At 39.2% G+C, this 21,554-nt stretch overlaps 1 protein-coding gene across 3 annotated transcripts in view; it reads left to right on the top strand.

Moving 5' to 3' along the window:
• Positions 1-21,554, top strand: part of LOC134211366 (uncharacterized) — a 181,346-nt gene that overhangs the window by 76,943 nt on the left and 82,849 nt on the right. Inside the window, exon 1 of one of the 3 annotated variants that reach the window (XM_062688158.1) lies at positions 21,485-21,509. The exons of the other annotated variants lie outside the window; for them this stretch is intronic. The gene's annotated coding sequence lies outside the window, so the exon portion shown is untranslated. Of the gene's footprint in view, positions 1-21,484; positions 21,510-21,554 lie in introns of those variants that run through there. 3 annotated transcript variants of the gene reach the window in all.

Below are 21,554 nucleotides of genomic sequence, written 5' to 3'. Positions count from 1 at the left end.
CATAACTCGATTCCACTAATCAAACTTGCAGCAGCAACAACCAAGCAGTACCCTCAAGCAAGCGACGGCCATACAAAAATAGTCCCACTTCAGCGTCGCATCTGGTTCAATTCTCAAGTGGATTGAGGGAAGTACGGTGCCCAAAACAATAAACTAAAATAAAAACTCGCAAATCCTAATTAACGAACCACAAATAAAAAGATACATCCGCTTGGCTCGCGATTTTTTATTCATTTGATTCGGTCCGTTCCACTCTTTCACTATTATTAAACAAACTTCCCATTATCTGGCTGCATAGGTTAGACTGACTCAGGCAGGAGGAAACAAGCCTCAACTTTTCGAACGCCAATTGTTTCATTCGCGTAAAAATTTTCAATTTATTCTATTTAACACGTCGTTAATAATAATAAATGGATAAATAATACATTTCTACGTGGAAAAAATATAAAAAATATATTTTATATATTTTTCTAATAGGGGAAGTGTGCTAATTTCCATCTCAAGAAAGAAATACAGCACCATAATAGTCGCTTCTTTTACTAACATGTGTGCTCACTACTGAAAAGTCACAAAATATGAAACAAATCAAATCGTTTCATTTTTTTTTGTTTTTTATAGGATGAAAATAAGAGCTAGGATAAAGTCTAGGAGTAGAAATCCTATCTAAATCAAATTCAAATAAATACTTGATTTGTGTTCACAATCGTCAATGCTGTGTGTTTGTTTCCGTTTGTGGCATCTCATCAATATTATAATTGGCGCGAAACGCATAAGAACGGAGAGAATAATTGAAATAGTGTATGGAGCTAAATAAACATGTTTGCGTAATATAATATAATATTATATTATATGATGTGCTACTTTGTAGTATAACTATGTACAGACGTAGTGATGTACAGATTTAAAGCCTAAACACAATAGGTAAAACCAAGATGAATACAGTACTAGGTGCTCCAATCTGCCAAGTTTGTGGAAGAGAAGACGGCGGGAGTGAAAAATTCATTTTCAGTGCAAAACGAAAACAAACTGGCTGGCTCTCCCATACTAAAATCCAAGATGGCTGAATCGTGAATTTGGCAGATTAGAACACCTAGTGGTGTATTTATCTTGGGTAAAACGTCTCAGGGTAAAACTATACTATTATTTACTAAACATTTATTAGAAACACTCGATCGAGTGATAAATTGTCAGCGTTTATGCTCGCTGGGTCAGTCTAGTGTGCATCGCACCAATAAAATCGTTTCCCACTTTCTGAATGACGCGGCCGCTGCTCAATCTCGGGGCTTGTTGGACACGATATATTTGGATTCATCGCCCGGTAAAACTTTTATTACTCCTCCCACTGATGTCGGGGCGCGGAAGAATCGGTTGAATGGCGCGGCCTACCGCGACTGTCAGAGTTCGGCATAGGGCAGTTTAAATATACTTCCATACCAATTCATGTGCGCACCAGTGAACGGTTATTCGGTGCTGGGTTTGAGCAACGCAGCGGCAGCCAGTCGGTTGTGGTGGAGTTGCTTCATTAGTTGAACATTTTATCCCAACATGAAATCACGACAACGCGAATAAGCAACAGATCGATTGGATATAGTTTTTTATGGTGCTTGTGTGAAACAACACCAATAATGGTATTAAATCAGGAGGTAGGCCCCCAACTGATTCGGATGTACCGTAATAATTGCGTAGAACGAAATGGGATTGTGTTTTTACATGGGATTGTATTTTTTATTCGGTCTCAGAATTCAAATTCAAGGCGTAAGCAGATAAAGTGGTGGATGCCGGGAAAGCACTCTACTATAATGGTGACAATTTTTAATCTTTTGCTATTAATGATATCATTATTTTAACCAAACTTTACAATAGAAATCTTTAATTTACACAAAATGGTAATAGTGTGATCACTATTAACAAACACTTAACACTGTAAATGAACACTCAAATTTAAGTTGCATCCGACTTTTTTTTTTGAAGATGGGACTACTCAAAATTTAAGTAAAAGATACTATACACCAATAAAATGATAATTGAGATTAAACTAGGAATCTGTTGTAAAAATGTAAAATGCACTTAGATATATACATAGATAAATTTGTTTCTCATCGGTAGCATCAAAAAAATATGGAAAGCCATGCTTAGTTTACACGAAATCATTTTATTGAAGTAGTATTTTTTACTCAAATTTTGAGTAGTCCCGTTTTCAAAACGAACATGAGTCGGATTCGACTCAACTTTGAGTAGTTCCTAAAAATGAACTACTCAAAGTTGAGTGTGTTGGAATTAATTATTATTTATCAAAATTTAGTCAAAATTATTCTGATTAACCTTTAAACCCTTAACCTTTTAACCCAAAATTATTCGTATTTAGGTATACGATTTTTTACTATATACAGTAGGGGTCTTCAGTTAGGGGTCTCGGTTCGGTCTAGGATGTTTTCGGGTGGGAAACATTCTCGACTCCCTGAGCATAGTGTATCCATTGAGCTTCCCACAAAAGATACATACTCATGCAAAAGCGAGCATAGAAAAACTTTCAATTAATAACTGAAATAATGCTAACAGAATACTAAGTTGAAATCTAATCCGAGGTACAATTGGAATATAGAGCCATGGAAGAAGAAAAAGAACCCAGTATAGTTTCTACCTTAATTACAGTGTTAAATTAAACCATTTGGCCAATTGCCGTGTAAAGGAACGTTATTAAGTCGAATGCTGTTTGCTCGAACTATTCGTTTTACCGAAAATTTGAGGGAAAACATGTCTTCAGCTGACGAAAGTCTCTACATACTTTCTTATATCTTCAGCTTTACTATTATATTTTTTTGACGTAAACTACGTCTAAGGGTCGGATACAGGGTGTAGAACGAACATTTTAAAATTCAAGACCGTCACGAAACTAGGAGAGATTTCAAACGCTAATAGCGTTTTAATCTTTCGATTTTATCAATCGAACATTCCAGAAATTTGACAAATCCATTGATGCTACTGATTCTCAACGTTAAACTATTGAAAATTTATCTTTCCAAACCCATCAGTAAAAAAATCAAACCTAACCAATCCCGATCATGCGTCTTCAACACGGACATCTGATTGATGTAAGGTCCAGGATTTTTTTTCGCCCACTCGTCATTTAAGGGATGAATGCTGGGTTAATATCCCTAAAAAAAACAAACCAGCAGCCAGCACGCATCATTTTCATAGAGAGCGGACCAAGGCATCCGAAAGCGGTCTCAGCAACAGCGGGATACAGGAAATTTTTCGCCACGGTGACGTCTGTGGCGGTTGTTGCAGCATCAATGCGTCATTTACGTCACCGTGTACCATTCATCATCGAAGGGGATCGTCGGCGGATCTGGCAATGATTGCTGTTACAGTGAACTCTCCGTAACTCGATGCTCTGTAACTCGTTATTTTCCCTTACGCGATGAAATTCAAAGTCCCTTGCATACTCCTGTTCCTTGAATAGTTGAAAATTAGATTGCGATTAGTTAAAAGTGAGTAATGAGGAGTAAGTAGTGAGAAATACTGAGTTCACTGTACTTCACATTTCACTTGCTTCACTTGTGGTAACACTAGACACACAGTGACGAATGGCATTTCTCACATCTGATAAGAAATGAGACGTGAGATGTAGGAACAGAATCTGGAAATGAGTAGTTATATGTGGAGTGAAGAGAAGTAAAAATTGAAAAGTGAGAAGTAAGAAATGAGAAATTCGAAGTGAGAACTGAAAAGTGATATAAGAAGTGAGATATGAGAATTGCGAAGTAAATAGTGAGAAGTAAGGAGTGAGTAGTAAAAGTGAGAAGTAAGAAATTAAAAGTGAAAAGTGAGAAGTGGGAAGTGAATAGTGAGAAGTAAGAAGCGAATAGTGAGAAGTGTTAAGTGGGAAGTGAAAAGTGAGGCATGACAAATGAGAAGTGAGGACCGAGGAGTGAGAAGTGAGAAACAAGATTCGACAAGTGAGATATGAAAATTGAAACTTGTGTGTTGTTTGCCTTCTTCCTTAACCCTTTTTTTCATCCCTTGTTACCTCATTCATATTCTTTCTTTTTCCTTCTTTTTTTTTTCTTTTCCCCTTCTTTTTTTCTTCTTCCTTCTTCTGCCTTTCTTCTGTCTTATATCTCATTATTCACTTCTCAACATCTCACTTCTCACTTCGCAATTATCGTCTCTCACTTCTCATTTCTTGCTTTTGTCCTCCCCACTACTCACTTCCTATTTCTCACTTCGCAACTATCACGTTTCATTTCTCATTTCTCACTTCGCTCTTCACTTCTAACTGCTCACTAATCTGTACTTACTTCGAATATCTCCTTTGCAACTTCGCAATTCTCACTTTTCACGATTCACTTCGAACATCTCACTTCTCCCTTCAATTAATAAGGAAACAAATTTTAATTATTCGGCCAAACGCCATTCGGCCAAATGACCCTTTCGTCCAAATGGTATTCGACCAAATGAACCTGAAAAGTGTTTGATATTTTTGAAAATATAAATATGGGTTCCCAATCTCGATACCTCCCTAACTCAATATCGAGTAAGGGAGAGTTTACTGTAGTAAGCCACATTAGTCGGTTCTTTTCAGGTCCGCCATTATATTTGGAAAGAAAATTAAATTGAGATAATTTATCTATAGTGCAACCGCTAGGGACTGGAAAATTCTCCTGCGAAATTTCCTCGCTTGATTCTGAAATCGTTTATGTGCTGTTAGTGATTTAAAATGAGTATTGTTGAATAGGGTCACAAAAGAAAATTGATTTTAGATGTTAAAAAAAAGTTATGCACACTATTTTATTCTAATAAAATTGGATGAATTTTAAAAATTGCCTAGCAATATATGTTAATTCTGTTTGTTTAGTTTTATGAAAAAATATAATACTGAATAAATATTGCACTATTCCAACATTTATCCAAAACTTTTTCTCCTCGTCACAAATCGGCATGAAGTTGCTTCGTTATATAATATTGATAACTTTCTGGTCTAAATACCGGCACTTTATTTCTTTCTTTGTTATTTCTTCCTTTTTCCGACAGGTTAGCAAACGTCTAGTATTCCCCAAGCTTGTTAAGCATGAATTCTTGTTAAGAAAATTATTTTGAGCTTTTTAGTGGAATGTCTTCACTTGTCATAAGACGAGTTTGTTCAATCCATTGCATTCCACCACTTAATTGTATCTTGACAGATACGTATTTCGACCTTAACAGTTAGGCCGTCTTTAGTGTCTCGTACTTGACTCGACTAATTCGAGTCGAGTCTAATCTACTAAGTCGAGTCAAGTACGAGACACTGAAGACGGCCTTACTGTTGAGGTCGAAATACGTATCTGTCAAGATACAATTAAGTGGTGGAATTCAATGGGATTGTACAAACTCGTCTTATGACAAGGGCATGAATTCTTGGTTAAATTACGGCCCATGTGTCCAAAAATCGAATTTGAATATCACTTTCAATTTGTGATACAACGGAAACAACAAATTTTCAACAAACATCAGATGATTTGAAACTTTCTTACTGAGCGGGTGGAAGAACCTGGACCAGGGCATGGGACTCTTAGGGTCGGCGTAACAGGGCTGATCAAGGGCAGAAGTAAAACACGTTGTTTCTTAATTATTTTCTTATTTTTTTTTGACTTACTGTGGTGTCATTTAGCTTCAGATGGATGGGACTACTCAAAATTTAAGTAAAAGATTAGAGTGATTCTAATTTTGACTTTTTTGCTCCCCTATGCTTAAACGATTGCATTTGCCATTTTGATAATCCTCCTAAATTTTTAACAAATTTGGATGTAATTTGATTGTGCACACGTCATTTGATGTTTGCATGCAAATTACTGTGAAAATTGACCCTTATGTGAAAGATTGTTCCGTGAGGTTGCCCATGAACTATTTAATGGTAATCAAGACGTTGACTACATAGAATACTTCCTAAGCTGAAAGGCAGTTGTTGTTGCGAAGCGATTTGTCGTTTGGAAGTCAAGTTACAAAAAAAAAACAAAAATTTTCATTATTGATATTTGTGTTATTCTTTTACGTGTTAAATTGAATTCCCCACGATTCAGTATTTTCTTAATATCTTTTCTTGCAAGCATCAAAACGTTTCGCAACAAAGACGATCCGCTACATTGTTAAATTTCCTATGTTGTCAATGTAATCATATATTTTTGGAGCTTAATGGGAAGAGTTGGGAACGGCTTTCCACAAAAGCTACTGTTCATAGTGATTTTCATACAAACTTCAAACTGCTCGTGCTCACTCAAATTACATCCAAATTAGCTAAAAGGGGAGCCAAAAAGTCAAAATTTGAATCACTCTAGTAAACGATACTATTCACCAATAAAATGATGATTGATATTAAACTAGGAATCTGTTGTAAAAATGTAAAATGCACTTAGATATATACATAGATAAATTTGTTTCTCATCGGTAGCATCAAAAAAATATGGTAAGCCATGCTTAGTTTACACGAAATCATCATTTTATGGAAGAAGTATTTTTTTACTCAAATTTTGAGTAGTCCCGTTTTCAAAACGAAAATGAGTCGGATTCGACTCAACTTTGAGTAGTTTCAAAAATGAACTACTCAAAGTTGAGTGTGTTGGAATTAATTATTATTTATCAAAATTTAGTCAAAATTATTCGTATTTAGGTATACGATTTTTTACTATATGCAGTAGGGGTCTTCAGTTAGGGGTCTCGGTTCGGTCTAGGATGTTTTCGGGTGGGAAACATTCTCGACTCCCTGAGCATAGTGTATCCATTGAGCTTCCCACAAAAGATACATACTAATGCAAAAGCGAGCATAGAAAAACTTTCAATTAATAACTGAAATAATGCTAACAGAATACTAAGTTGAAATCTAATCCGAGGTACAATTGGAATATAGAGCCATGGAAGAAGAAAAAGAACCCAGTATAGGTTCTACCTTAATTACAGTGTTAAATTAAACCATTTGGCCAATTGCCGTGTAAAAGAACGTTATTAAGTCGAATGCTGTTTGCTCGAACTATTCGTTTTACCGAAAATTTGAGGGAAAACATGTCTTCAGCTGACGAAAGTCTCTACATACTTTCTTATATCTTCAGCTTTACTATTATATCAGTCGGGAGGGTCGGATACAGGGTGTAAAACGATCATTTTAAAATTCAAGACCGTCATGAAACTAGGAGAGATTTCAAACGCTAATAGCGTTTTAATCTTTCGATTTTATCAAATCCAAATTCAGAAATTTGACAAATCCATTGATGCTACTGATTCTCAACGTTAAACTATTGAAAATTTATCTTTCCAAACCCATCAGTAAAAAAATCAGACCTAACCAATCCCGATCATGCATCTTCAACACGGACATCTGATTGATGTAAGGTCCAGGACTTTTTTTTCGCCCACTCGTCATTTAAGGGATGAATGCCCTCCTGGGTTAATATCCCTAAAAAAACAAACCAGCAGCCAGCACGCATCATTTTCATGGAGAGCGGACCAAGGCATCCGAAAGCGGTCCCAGCAACATCAGGATACAGGAAATTTTTCGCCACGGTGACGTCTGTGGCGGTTGTTGCAGCATCAATGCGTCATTTACGTCACCGTGTACCATTCATCATCGAAGGGGATCGTCGGCGGATCTGGCAATCGACGGCGTCCATAGCGGCGAGTCATCGGGTGAATGTAGCGCGGTCGAATGATTGCTGTTACAGTGAACTCTCCCTAACTCGATGTTCTGTAACTCGATATTTTCCCTTACGCGATGAAATTCAAAGTCCCTTGCATACTCCTGTTCCTTGAATAGTTGAAAAATTAGATTGCGATAAGTGAAAAGTGAGTAATGAGGAGTAAGTAATGAGAAATACTGAGTTCACTGTACTTCACATTTCACTTGCTTCACTTGTGGTAACTAGACACACAGTGACGAATGGCATTTCTCACATCTGATAAGAAATGAGACGTGAGATGTAGGAAGTGAATTTAGAAATGAGTAGTTATATGTGGAGTGAAGAGAAGTAAAAATTGAAAAGTGAGAAGTAAGAAATGAGAAATTAGAAGTGAGAATTGAAAAGTGACAGAAGAAGTGAGATATGAGAATTGCGAAGTAAATAGTGAGAAGTTAGAAGTGAGTAGTAAAAGTGAGAAGTAAGAATTTAAAAGTGAAAAAGAAGAAATGAGAAGTGAAAAGTAAGAAGTGAGAAGTGGGAAGTGAATAGTGAGAAGTAAGAAGCGAATAGTGAGAATTTTTTGTTCTTCCTTCTTCTGCCTTTCTTCTGTCTTATATCTCATTATTCACTTCTCAACATCTCACTTTTCACTTCCCAACTATCGTGTCTCACTTCTCATTTCTTGCTATTATCTTCCCCACTACTCACTTGGCAATTCTCACTTTTCACGATTCACTTCGAACATCTCACTTCTTCCTTCAATTAAAAAAGAGACCAATTTTAATTATTCGGCCAAACGCCATTCGGCCAAATGACCCTTTCGTCCAAATGGTATTCGACCAAATGAACCTGAAAAGTGTTTGATATTTTTGAAAATATAAATATGTGTTCCCAATCTCGATACCTCTCTAACTCAATATCGAGTAAGGGAGAGTTTACTGTAGTAAATGTGGCTTACTTAGTCGGTTCTTTTCAGGTTCGCCATTATATTTGGAAAGAGAATTAAATTGGGATAATTTATCTAAAGTGCAACCGCTAGGGACTGGAAAATTCTCCAGCGAATTTTCCTCGCTTGATTCTGAAATCGTTTATGTGCTGTTAGTGATTTAAAATGGGTATTGCTGAATAGGGTCACAAAAGAAAATTTTAGATGTTAAAAAAAAGTTATTCACACTATTTTATTCTAATAAAATTGAATGATTTTTTAAAATTGCCTAGCAATATATGTTAATTCTGTTTGTTTAGTTTTATGAAAAAATATAAAACTGAATAAATATTGCACTATTCCAACATTTATCCAAAAGTTTTTCTCCTCGTCACAAATCGGCATGAAGTTGCTTTGTTATATAATATTGATTACTTTCTGGTCTAAATACCGGTCACTTTATTTTCTTCTTTGTTATTTCTTCCTTTTTCCGACAGGTTAGCAAACGTCTAGTATTCCCCAAGCTTGTTAAGCATGAATTCTTCTTAAGAAAATTATTTTGAGCTTTGTAGAGTAGTAGAATGTCTTCACTTGTCATAAGACGAGTTTGTACAATCCCATGGAATTCCACCACTTAATTGTATCTTGACAGATACGTATTTCGACCTCAACAGTAAGGCCGTCTTTAGTGTTTCGTACTTGACTCGACTAATTCGAGTCGAGTCGAGTCTACTAAGTCGAGTCAAGTACGAGACACTGAAGACGGCCTTACTGTTGAGGTCGAAATACGTATCTGTCAAGATACAATTAAGTGGTGGAATTCAATGGGATTGTACAAACTCGTCTTATGACAAGGGCATGAATTCTTGGTTAAATTACGGCCCATGTGTTCAAAAATCGAATTTTAATATCACTTTCAATTTGTGATACAACGGAAACAACAAATTTTCAACAAACATCAGATGATTTGAAACTTTCTTACTGAGCGGGTGGAAGAACCTGGACCAGGGCATGGGAATTTTAGGGTCGGCGTAACAGGGCTGGTCAAGGGCACAAGTAAAACACGTTGTTTCTAAATTATTTTCTATATTTTTTTTGACTTACTGTGGTGTCATTTAGCTTCAGTCTTCAAAAATGGAGTCATCAGAAATATTGAGTGTCCTACTGCTCAAATTTCAATTCTGGTGAGTACGTTCCATAATTGTGATATACAAAACTGGTTTTTATAAATACGCGCTGGGATTCAACATATATATATATATATATATATATATATATATATATATATTATGATATATATATTCTTCGAGTCCATCCTTGGTATATATTTTTGTTTGCGGGAGTGTGAATAAATGTATCCCTTATGCGGCCGACGGGGTACCCGTGTTCCTTTTTCAAATTCAAGTGGTGATATTTCAATGAATTTTTATAGCTGAAAGCTGAAACTCGGTGACATCTAAGAACTCCATAAAATGTAGCATCTGTGAGAAAATCACGTTGATACAGTGAGGAGGGACGTGGGGAGGGGCATCTGTTTTTTTTACCACGTGGATGGCCGACAGGGTACCCGTGTTCCACTAAATTGATATTTTCATAACTTTAACAATTTTCAACCGATTTAGATAATTTTGACAGTTTTGGAAACAGAAACTCATATACTTTTTGCCCATTGTCAAGGTTTACAGCTTTTGTTCATGGTTATACAAGAAATCTTTGAAGTAAGGCTTAAGAGTCTACACACGTAACCGAAGGACTATCAACCAGTTTCAAATATATTACATGCTCATTGCGCTTCTTAGAATAGTCGGTGTTCACAGTATATATTCTGGGTCTCCAAAAACCTCTGGAGTAAGGCCTAAGTCATCCAAAAAATCCCTGGAATAAGATCTTATGGGCTGCTAACGTAATCAAATGTCTATCGTGTAAATTCAAAAACGGTACATGCTCTTTATGGTGCTTAGCATATAATGCATTCACAGTATAAGTTCCAGATCATTTGCATTCCAAGTAGTTCTTGTTGCTGTCATTGATTCAAGGTGGTCTACGAACTTCATGCAGTCAAGGTCTTCGGATCAATCTCCGTAATGGAGGCAGTTAACGAAGAATAAACAAGTTGCGTGACCCCTTCTTGGTATATGTTTGTATTCTAAGTAGTTCTTGTTGTTGTCGTGGGTTCCAGGTAGTCTACGAACTCCACAAATTCAACGTGAGGTTAAATAAGAGTGGGGTTATGAATATGTGTTTTACTTAGTTTTTCAACAAACTATTACCTATATGGATTCGCATTATGCGTTTTATACAATGTGCTTTGTGTATGTTACCTATATGGATTCGCATTATGCGTTTTTTCACAGTGTACTCTGTGTCTCGTCCTTGACGTTTGGCTTCGGCTACTCTTGTTCAATCTCAACGTGAGGTTAAATAAGAGTGGGGTTATGAATAAGTGTTTTACTTAGTTTTCAACAAATTGTTACCTATATGGATTCGCATTATGCGTTTTTCACAGTGTACTCTGTGTCTCGTCTTTGACGTTCGGCTTTGGCTACTCTTGTTCATCCTCAACGTGAGTGTGGGGTTATGAATATGTGTTGTACTTAGTTTTTCAACAAATATCCACCTATATGGATTCGCATTATGCCTTTTTTTACAATGTACTTTGAGTTTGTCACCTATATGGATTCGCATTATGCGCTTTTCACAGTGTACTCTGTGTTTCGTCTTTGACGTTCGGCTTCAGCTACTCTTGTTTAATCTCAACTTGAGGTTGAATAAGGGTGGGATTATGAATATGTTTTTTACTTAGTTTTTCAACAAATTTTCACCTATATGGATTCGCATTATGCGTTTTTTTTTACAATGTACTTTGTGTATGTTACCTTTATGGATTCGCATTATGCGTTTTTCACAGTGTACTCTGTGTCTCGTCCTTGACGTTCGGCTTCGGCTACTCTTGTTCAATCTCGACGTGAGGTTAAATAAGAGTGGGGTTATGAATATGTGTTTTAATTAGTTTTCAACAAATTGTCACCTATATGGATTCGCATTATGCGTTTTTCACAATGTACTTTGTGTATGTTACCTATATGGATTCGCATTATGCGTTTTTCACAGTGTACTCTGTGTCTAGTCCTTGATGTTCGGCTTCGGCTACTCTTGTTCAATCTCAACGTGAGGTTAAATAAGAGTAAGGTTATGAATATGTGTTTTACTTAATTTTCAACAAATTGTCACCTATATGGATTCGCATTATGCGTTTTTTCACAGTGTACTCTGTGTATGTTACCTATATGGATTCGCATTATGCGTTTTTCACAGTGTACTCTGTGTTTCGTTCTTGACGTTCGGGTTCGGCTACTCTTGTTCAATCTCAACGTGAGGTTCAATAAGAATGGGGTTATGAATATGTGTTTTACTTAGTTTTCAACAAATTGCCACCTATATGGATTCGCATTATGCGTTTTTCACAGTGTACTCTGTATCTCGTCTTTGACGTTCGGCTTTGGCTACTCTTGTTCATCCTCAACGTGAGTGTGGGGTTATGAATATGTGTTTTACTTAGTTTTTCAACAAACTTCCACCTATATGGATTCGCATTATGCATTTTTTTTACAATGTACTTTGTGATTGTCACCTATATGGATTCGCATCATGCGTTTTTCCCAGTGCACTCTGTGTTTAGTCTTTGACGTTCGTCCATTGTTACATCCTCTGTGTTTTTGTGACCTCTCTTTAGTCCCTAGCTGAATGCGTGTGAGTCTACATAATTGGCTTTACTATAAATGGTTCCATTCTCCTTTCCAACTTCACTTCCTCTTCCTTTCTCCTTTTCACTTCCTTTTCCGTCAGGTAAATGATGAGAAAGGCCAGTGAAGGCGATGGCACAAATCTCCCAAATTGAGGGGAACGTGCCTCCTGAGCCGACGTTCTGATACCTGATACCTGATACAAACTCGTCTTATGACAAGGGCATGAATTCTTGGTTAAATTACGGCCCATGTGTCCAAAAATCGAATTTTAATATCACTTTCAATTTGTGATACAACGGAAACAACAAATTTTCAACAAACATCAGATGATTTGAAACTTTCTTACTGAGCGAGTGGAAGGACCTGGACCAGGACATGGGACTCTTAGGGTCGGCGTTACAGGGCTGATCAAGGGTAGAAGTAAAACACGTTGTTTCTAAATTATTTTCTATATTTTTTTGACTTACTGTGGTGTCATTTAGCTTCAGTCTTCAAAAATGGAGTCATCAGAAATATTGAGTGTCCTACTGCTCAAATTTCAATTCTGGTGAGTACGTTCCATAATTGTGATATACAAAACTGGTTTTTATAAATACGCGCTGGGATTCAACATATATATATATATATATATATATATATATATATATATATATATATTATATATATATATCCTTGGAGTCCATCCTTGGTATAAATGTTTGATCCCGGAAGTGTAAATACATTTAACCCTTATGCGGCCGACGGGGTACCCGTGTTCCTTTTTCAAATTCAAGTGGTGATATTTCAATGAATTTTTATAGCTGAAAGCTGAAACTCGGTGACATCTAAGAACTCCATAAAATGTAGCATCTGTGAGAAAATCACGTTGATACAGTGAGGAGGGACGTGGGGAGGGGCATCTGTTTTTTTTACCACGTGGATGGCCGACAGAGTACCCGTGTTCCACTAAATTGATATTTTCATAACTTTAACAAGTTTCAACCGATTCAGATAATTTTGACAGTTTTGGAAACAGAAACTCATATACTTTTTGCCCATTGTCAAGGTTTACAGCGTTTGTCCATGGTTATACAAGAAATCTTTGAAGTAAGGCTTAAGAGTCTACACACGTAACCGAAGGACTATCAACCACTTTCAAATATATTACATGCTCATTGCGCTTCTTAGAATAGTCGGTGTTCACAGTATATATTCTGGGTCTCCAAAAACCTCTGGAGTAAGGCCTAAGTCATCCAAAAAATCCCTGGAATAAGATCTTATGGGCTGCTAACGTAACCAAATGTCTATCGTGTAAATTCAAAAACGGTACATGCTCTTTATGGTGCTTAGCATATAATGCATTCACAGTATAAGTTCCAGATCATTTGCATTCCAAGTAGTTCTTGTTGCTGTCATTGATTTAAGGTGGTCTACGAACTCCATGCAGTCAAGGTCTTCGGATCAATCTCCGTAATGGAGGCAGTTAACGAAGAATAAACAAGTTACGTGACCCCTTCTTGGTATATGTTTGTATTCTAAGTAGTTCTTGTTGTTGTCGTGGGCTCTGGGTAGTCTACGAACTCCATAAATACAAGGCCTGTGGATCAACCTCCGTAATGGAGGCAGTTAATGAAGAATAAACAAGTTGTGTTACCCCTTCTTAATATATATCTATTCTTAATGTAATTCTTGTTGTTGTCGTGAGTTCCAGGTAGTCTACGAACTCCATACAGTCAAGGTCTTCGGATCAATCTCCGTGATGGAGGCAGTTATCGGAGAATAAACAAGTTGCATGACCCCTTCTTGGTATATGTTTGTATTCCAAGTAGTTCCTGTTGTTGTCGTGAGTTCCAGGTAGTCTACGAACTCCACACAGTCAAGGTCTTCGAATCAATCTCCGTAATGGAGGCAGTTATTGAAGAATAAACAAGTTGTGTGACCCCTTCTTGGCATATGTTTGTATTCCAAGTAGTTCTGGTTGTTGTCGTGGGCTCTAGGTAGTTTACGAACTGCATAGATTCAAGGTCGGTGGATCAACCTCCGTAATGGAGGCAGTTATTGAAGAATAAACATGTTGTGTGACCCCTTCTTGGTATATGTTTGTTTTTCATGTAGTTCTTGTTGTTGTCGTGAGTTCCAGGTAGTCTACGAACTCCATACAGTCAAGGTCGGTGGATCAACCTCCGTAGCGGATGCAGTTATTGAAGAACAACTGGGAGGGACGGAAGGTAGCGGTTTTCCTCCAATACCTTTTCCGAACTTAATCTATCACATGTTGTGCATATGCATAATCGAGTTTCAGACATAGTAATTAATTTCCACTCCGGGTGGCTCAATACCCGGAACATAGGCAATTAACTTTGAATGTACTGAATTTGAAAGGCGATCTCTCTTCGCTTATGTGGTCGGGTTGGGATCTGACGACCAACTGGCACAATCTCACACAACCCTACTTCATCGAGCGCCGTTGGTGATGAAGCAAGTGTGTATGAGCCAGATAATACTAAATACTCATCTTACGTGGTTGGCATTGTACAAAAACATATATGAGAGAGTTAGTTCTGAGAATGTATTGCGAGAGTTCGCCTACATGCCCGGTGCTGTGAATTTGATTTCATCAGTACCCGCCTAGCTGCGGAGGACGACGGAGGTCCTTCGTAGCTTAGTAGGGAAAACATCTCTCTAGCGCACTGGTTTCGTGGGATCAAACGCCACCGAAGTTCTGTAGATCAATCTCCGTAATGGAGGCAGTTATCGAAGAATAAACAAGTTTTGTGACCCCATCTTGGTATATGTTTGTATTCCAAGTAGTTCTTGTTGTTGTCTTGAGCTCCAGGTAGTCTATGAAATAGAGTCAAGGTCGATGGATCATCCTCCTTAATGGAGGCAGTTATTTGAAAATAAACAAGTTGTGAGATCCCTTCTTGGTATATGTTTGTATTTTAAGTAGTTGTTTTCATTGTCGTGGGCTCCGTAATGAAGGCAAGGCAAAATACGTGAATGGAATCCGTATTTTTTGTCGAAGAGACTTACAAACTTATTAACAGGTACTCATAAATGATTCATAATAAGCTACAGGCAGTGAAAGTTATTTCATGAAAATCTCTATTGTTTGCTGCAAATTGGGTCGAAAACGTAATAAAATCGGGTTAGGCAAAATCATGGGTAGACAAAATCTGGGAGTGACAAAATCGGGTCAACCTCATCTGAGTGAATACAGTATACAGTAGTACAGTAGCCGTTCGATAACTGCAAAATATTTACTTTTCAGTTATCGAATCGAATGCCGTTCGATAACTGCAACGCACTCTAGACGTCAAACGGTTGTCAATCGACGTCAGATGTAATAAAAGTGCATCTAAATGTGCAGCGCAATGCAGCTGTCATTGAGTCTGACATCGGTTTGAAGTTTAGCGGTCCGATAACTGTAAAACTGTTGCAACTATCGAATTGCAGTTAAAAAGCATTGCAGTTAAATGGCTTGCAGTTATCGAACGTCTGCTGTAGTTTTTGTTTTTGCCATGGTACTAGGTAGTCTATGAACTCCATATAGGAATGATCTGCAGATCAACCCACGAACGGAAGGCTATTGGTATATGTTTGCATTTCAAGTAGTTCAAGTTGTTGTCATTCGCTCTGGGTAGTTATTGAAGAATAAACAAGATGTGAAACCTCATCTTGATATATTAGCATTCCAAGTAGTTATTTTTGTCGTGTTGTTGTTGGCTCCAGGTAGTATACAAACTTCATTCATATCACTAATATGAAGTTGTCTATTCTTTGGAAATGCAAAATGTAAATAAATTGGAACGATACAACTTCACGCCGAGAACGTGAGGGAAAAAACGGACTAATATCGCAAAGATCATGTACCATATTAAAATTAGATTAAGGACACTCCTCACGGTATCCAAGTTTCAAAGTGCTCGCGTTTTCGGGGGCACACCAATCGATACGGAGGCTGCGCAAGGATTGACCTTAAAGACCCTCTAGATATTCGTGTAAGCCTAGAAGTCTTACTCCATAAATTTCAAGGATGACCATCAGCATATGCCATGAACGCATTTTATTCATGGACCCCAAAGGCATGTACCAAATTTAAAACAGGCTAATATATCTCTGGTGTGTATCCTAATGCCTTACTTCAGGGTTTTCTTGGATGACCATGAACATTTGAAATGGGTGCATTCTATTCTACGTACCATAAAATGCATGTATAACTATTCAAATAGGCCGAAAGAACTCTGGTTACGCGTGAAGTTCTTGAGGATTGTTCAAGTGTTCTCTTGGATACCCATGAACATATGTAATGAAAGCGGTATATTCTATGTACCACAAAGGGCATATGCCACTTTTGAAACAATCCGAAAGATATCTGGTCCCGTGTGAAGATCCTGAGGCCTATTCTAGCATTTGCTTGGAAGACCATAAACATATGCTATGGACGTATTCTATTCTATGTACCACAAAGGGCATGTAACACTTTTGAAAAAATCTGAAAGATCTTTGGTTACGCGTGTAGATCTTAAGGCCTTTTCCAGGGTTTTCTTGGATGACCATGAACATATGCAATAAAGGCGTTCTATTCTATGTACCACAAAGGGCATGTAACACTTTTGTAAAAAACTGAAAGATCTTTGGTTACGCCTGTAGATCTTAAGGCCTTTTCCAGGGTTTTCTTGGATGACCATGATTCATTTCATTTATTTAGTTAACATCTAAACAGATAACACTGAATCAACAATTTGACGCCACAATGCACGGTTCGAGGCCGCATCTCTCTATCCTCGGATACGCCCCACGCTCGCCAAGTCGTTCTGCACCTGGTCTGCCCATCTCGCTCGCTGCGCTCCACGCCGTCTCGTACCTGCCGGATCGGAAGCGAACACCATCTTTGCAGGGTTGCTGTCCGGCATTCTTGCAACATGTCCTGTCCATCGTACCCTTCCGGCTTTAGCTACCTTCTGGATACTGGGTTCGCCGTAGAGTTGGGCGAGCTCATGGTTCATTCTTCGCCGCCACACACCGTCTTCTTGCACACCGCCAAAGATGGTCCTAAGCACCCGTCTCTCGAATACTCCGAGTGCTTGCAAGTCCTCCTCGAGCATTGTCCATGTTTCATGTCCGTAGAGGACTACCGGTCTTATTAACGTCTTGTACATGACACATTTGGTGCGGTGGCGAATCTTTTCGACCGCAGTTTCTTCTGGAGCCCGTAGTAGGCCCGACTTCCACAGATGATGCGCCTTCGTATTTCACGACTAACGTTGTTGTCAGCCGTTAGCAAGGATCCGAGGTAGACGAATTCCTCGACCACCTCGAAGGTATCCCCGTCTATCGTAACACTGCTTCCCAGGCGGGCCCTGTCGCGCTCGGTTCCGCCCACAAGCATGTACTTTGTCTTTGACGCATTCACCACCAGTCCAACTTTTGTTGCTTCACGTTTCAGGCGGGTGTACAGTTCTGCCACCTTTGCAAATGTTCGGCCGACAATTTCCATGTCATCCGCGAAGCAAATAAATTGACTGGATCTGTTGAAAATCGTACCCCGGCTGTTACACCCGGCTCTCCGCATGACACCTTCTAGCGCAATGTTGAACAACAGGCAAGAAAGTCCATCACCTTGTCTTAGTCCCCGGCGCGATTCGAACGAACTGGAGTGTTCGCCCGAAATCTTCACACAGTTTTGCACACCATCCACCGTTGCTTTGATCAGTCTGGTAAGCTTCACAGGGAAGCTGCTCTCGTCCATAATTTTCCATAGCTCTACGCGGTCTATACTGTCGTATACCGCCTTGAAATCAATGAACAGATGGTGCGTTGGGACCTGGTATTCACGGCATTTTTGAAGAATTTGCCGTACAGTAAAGATCTGATCCGTTGTCGAGCGGCCGTCAACGAAGCCGGCTTGATAACTTCCCACGAACTCGTTCACTAATGGTGACAGACGACGGAAGATGATCTGGGATATCACTTTGTAGGCGGCATTAAGGATGGTGATCGCTCGAAAGTTCTCACACTCCAATTTGTCGCCTTTCTTGTAGATGGGGCATATAACCCCTTCCTTCCACTCCTCCGGTAGCTGTTCGGTTTCCCAGATTCTGACTATCAGTTTGTGCAGGCACGTGGCCAGCTTTTCCGGGCCCATCTTGATGAGCTCAGCTCCGATACCATCCTTACCAGCTGCTTTATTGGTCTTTAGCTGTTGAATGGCATCCTTAACTTCCCTCAAGGTGGGGGCTGGTTGGCTTCCATCGTCCGCTGAACTGACGAAGTCATCTCCTCCGCTGCCTTGACTTTCACTGCCTGTACTCTCAGCGCCATTCAAATGTTCCTCGTAGTGCTGCTTCCACCTTTCGATCACCACACGTTCGTCCGTCAAGATGCTCCCATCCTTATCCCGGCACATTTCGGCTCGCGGCACGAAGCCTTTGCGGGATGCTTTGAGCTTCTGATAGAACTTGCGTGTATCTTGAGAACGGCACAGCTGTTCCATCTCCTCGCACTCCGCTTCTTCCAGGCGGCGTTTCTTCTCCTGAAAAAGGCGGGTCTGCTGTCTCCGCTTCCGTCTATAACGTTCCACGTTCTGCCGGGTACCTTGCTGCAGCGCGACCGCCCGCGCTGCGTCCTTCTCCTCCAGAATCTGTCTGCACTCTTCGTCGAACCAATCGTTCCGTCGACTTCGACCCATATACCCGACGTTGTTCTCCGCTACGTCGTTAATGGCTGCTTTGACTGTATTCCAGCAGTCCTCAAGAGGGGCCCCATCGAGCTCACCCTCTTCCGGCAACGCTGCCTCGAGATGCTGCGCGTATGCAGTGGCGACATCAGGTTGCTTCAGTCGCTCTAGGTCGTACCGCGGCGGTCGTCGGTACCGAACATTATTGATGACGGATAGTTTTGGGCGCAGTTCAACCATCAGATAGTGGTCAGAGTCGATATTAGCGCCACGAAATGTCCTAACGTCGATAATGTCGGAGAAGTGCCGTCCATCAATCAGAACGTGGTCGATTTGTGATTCTGTCTGCAGTGGTGATCTCCAGGTGTACCGATACGGGAGGCTGTGTTGGAAGTAGGTGCTGCGAATGGCCATGAACATATGATGACCATGAACATATGCAATAAAGGCGTTCTATTATATGTACCACAAAGGGCATGTACCAGTTTTTAAACAATCTAAAAGATCTCTGGTTACGCGTGTAGACCTGAAGGCCTTTTCCAGGGTTTTCTTGGATGACCATGAACATATGCAATGAAGGCGCCAGAGGACTTATCCGAGAGATTTCTTCGATAGCGCAGAACATATGTAGTGATCACATTTGATTTCAAGATGCGCAAAGAGCATGTACCACTTTTGAGACAAGTCCATAGACCCATGGTTACGAGTGTAGACCTTAAGGCCTTACTCCAGAGATTTCTTGGATGACTCGGCACATATACTGTTATCGCATTCTATGCTAAGTACCACAAAGAGCATGTACCGTATTTGAATTTGCATTATAGGCCTTTGGTTACGCGAGTAGATCTTTAGGCTTTACTCCAGAGATTTCTCGGATGACTAAGACCTCATTTCAGGGATTTTTGCATTACCCGAAGCATATACTGTGAACACCTTTAATTCTAAGAAGCGCAAAGAGCTTGTAGCATATTTGAAACTGGTTGAATGGCCTTTGGTTACGCGTGTAGACTCTTAAGCCTTACTTCAAAGATTTCTTGTATAACCATGGGCATAAGCTGTAAACCTTGACAATGGGCAAAAAGTATATGAGTTTCTGTTTCCAAAACTGTCAACATTATCCAAATCGGTTGAAAATTGTTGAAGTTATGAGAATATCAATTTTTGGGAACACGGGTACCCTGTCGGCCATCCACGTGTGTTTTTTTTTTGTTGGCCGCATAAGGGTAAAAAAAAGTGTGTTTATGTGGGGCTTGCTGTCCTGAAAATAACCTTAAGATGTGGTCTGTAGCTTCTTGTTATAGGGTCTTTGGATGCACAGTAGAGTTATCACCTTCTATCTCCAGGACTAAAAATGTTTCAATCTTTGAATACATAAATTCAATAAACAGATGTAGACATGTTTCTTCCATAAAAGCACTGCCGGACAGTGGGAGATATAATGAAAACACACACAAAAAATCCTTGCTCCGTTCTTACGTTGTTATGGCCACCATTGCTTTTTCTTCGGTAACAACATTGCCGATTTTACCACTCTGGATATTGTATCACTTCATTACTGTATTACAACTAATACTTCATATCCAATCGCCACTTGCTAAAAAAATGTACACTCCAGTGATACGCCTCTAAAATCATTTTCTGCACTTGCATTGCCAACTATGAGGACGCTGTTTAATGCGGAACTGCAGCGCTTGTAATCGAGTTCATCAGGCGCCATATTTGTGCCGGTGCGCTCGCCCAGTGCAAAAGTGTGATTATAAGCTGGCAAAGGAAGGTATTTATTGCACTATTGAAGTTAAACGTGCAATTAAAAGAAAATTGTAAACATAATTTATAACCGAGGACTGGCGGCTGCCTGCCAGCTAGCCAACCTGTCAGGGCGTCAGACGAAAGATGATGACGACACGGCACGACGTGGGGTCTTAGCGGGCTGCATCGGAACAATTCAATTGCTCTTTGGTCAACAGGTCGGTATGCCGATGCGAGTGAGAATCGTTAAAAATTAATATGACCGGCAGAGAAAAAATGCCAAAAAAAGGTTTTGGATAACAGAGCGGAAAATTGAGCGTACCCGAGGCAAATAAAAATACATTTACGACTTGTGAGTGAATGAAAATTTACGATCAGATGAAACGTTCCGCTGAACAGCACGAACAAGATTGTCATCATAACTATACACTTGTTGATATTTTTATACATACTTGTAAACAAGAATAAAGAATACTGTGTTTTTCTATAGCAAGGAAGAATGATGATGGGATGATGTTGATCGGTTTAAATAATTTTCCAAATATTATTTGATTGACTTTCTTAGTGCAGTGGCAACATTCCCACGTAGTTTGATTTAACTGTGACAAAGTAGTCTCAACCGAGTGGCGTGTACGAATCGTTTGGCAAAAACTGACAACATTTCTAATGTAATTGCAACATTTGAAAAAAAATGCTAGAACTGCGAAGCAGATACCATTCTGACCCCAAATATCAATCCTACAAAAGTTACTAATTATCTGTAGTGTGGCTCGTGCTCGCGTAAGGTACTAAATCACCTTCCCAATGAAGCGCACTGACCGCGCGTATTA

Source organism: Armigeres subalbatus, chromosome 2, assembly GCF_024139115.2.
Source record: "Armigeres subalbatus isolate Guangzhou_Male chromosome 2, GZ_Asu_2, whole genome shotgun sequence".
NCBI lineage: Eukaryota > Metazoa > Arthropoda > Insecta > Diptera > Culicidae > Armigeres > Armigeres subalbatus.
The sequence above is the reverse complement of the archived record's forward strand: the minus strand, read 5'-3'. Positions and strand labels throughout refer to the sequence as shown.